The sequence below is a fragment of the Lathyrus oleraceus genome, chromosome 2 (assembly GCF_024323335.1).
Source record: "Lathyrus oleraceus cultivar Zhongwan6 chromosome 2, CAAS_Psat_ZW6_1.0, whole genome shotgun sequence".
Taxonomy (NCBI): domain Eukaryota; kingdom Viridiplantae; phylum Streptophyta; class Magnoliopsida; order Fabales; family Fabaceae; genus Lathyrus; species Lathyrus oleraceus.
This window is the reverse complement of record NC_066580.1, coordinates 71,903,028-71,903,970: the sequence shown is the minus strand read 5'-3', so window position 1 is coordinate 71,903,970 and position 943 is coordinate 71,903,028. Positions and strand designations below refer to the sequence as shown.

Here is a 943-nt window from a genome sequence, read left to right as displayed (position 1 = left end):
GCGGAACAAGTGGTGCTTGGTCAGGTGCATACAGGGCATTGTTATTCTTATACGAGAAATTAGGATGGTTTTTCCAACCTGGGTTGTAGGTATTCGAATAGGGATTTCCTTGTGTGTAATTCACTTGATCGGTTGGGACTCCTGCTAATATTTGACATTCTTGTGCAGTGTGTCCAGGATTTCCACATAACTCACAGTTTGGAGTTACAGCAGCCACGGTGGCTGCGGGTGGTATAGTCAAGTTATCTAATTTTTGAACAAGGGCATCTACCTTTGCATGAACATGGTCAAGGCTACTGATTTCGTACATTTCACCCTTAGTCTGGGACTTTTCCATTGGAGTTCTTTCACCTCCCCATTGGCAATGGTTTTGGGCCATGTTTTCAATGAGTTGATAGGCTTCGTTGTATGACTTATCCATAAGTGCACCGCCCGCGGCAGCGTCTATTGTCAGTCTTGTGTTATACAGAAGCCCATTGTAAAATGTGTGAATGATCACCCAGTCTTCGAGACCGTGATGTGGACATATCCTCATCATGTCCTTGTATCTCTCCCACGCTTCGTAGAGAGATTCCACATCTTTTTGCCTGAATCCGTTGATTTGAGCTCTCAGCATAGCAGTTTTGCTTGGCGGAAAATATCGGGATAAGAAAACGTTCTTCAGTGAGAAAGGAAAGAGGCGCAGTCTTATCGCATCTCGAGATACACCATTCTCCTTTACAATATCCGCCTACTGCATAAACTTGCTCAGGTGTTCATTAGGATCGTCTGTAGGATTTCCAGCAAATTGATGTTGTTAGACGACTGATAATAGTGAGGGTTTCAGCTCGAAATCGTTTCGATTGATAGCGGGGGCAACAATGCTGTTGTGAGGTTCTTGTTGAGACGGGGTAGCGTAGAATTTAAGAGGACGATTTTGTGGTCCCTCTTCAGCCATGGTTGA

General features: G+C 44.5%; 1 non-coding gene across 1 annotated transcript; it reads left to right on the top strand.

Annotated features, from left to right (window-relative positions):
• The first annotated feature begins 509 nt into the window (after positions 1-509).
• Positions 510-616, top strand: LOC127125016 (small nucleolar RNA R71). The gene has a single exon (XR_007804482.1). It is a non-coding gene; the product is annotated as a small nucleolar RNA R71 (small nucleolar RNA).
• Positions 617-943: the final 327 nt, after the last annotated feature.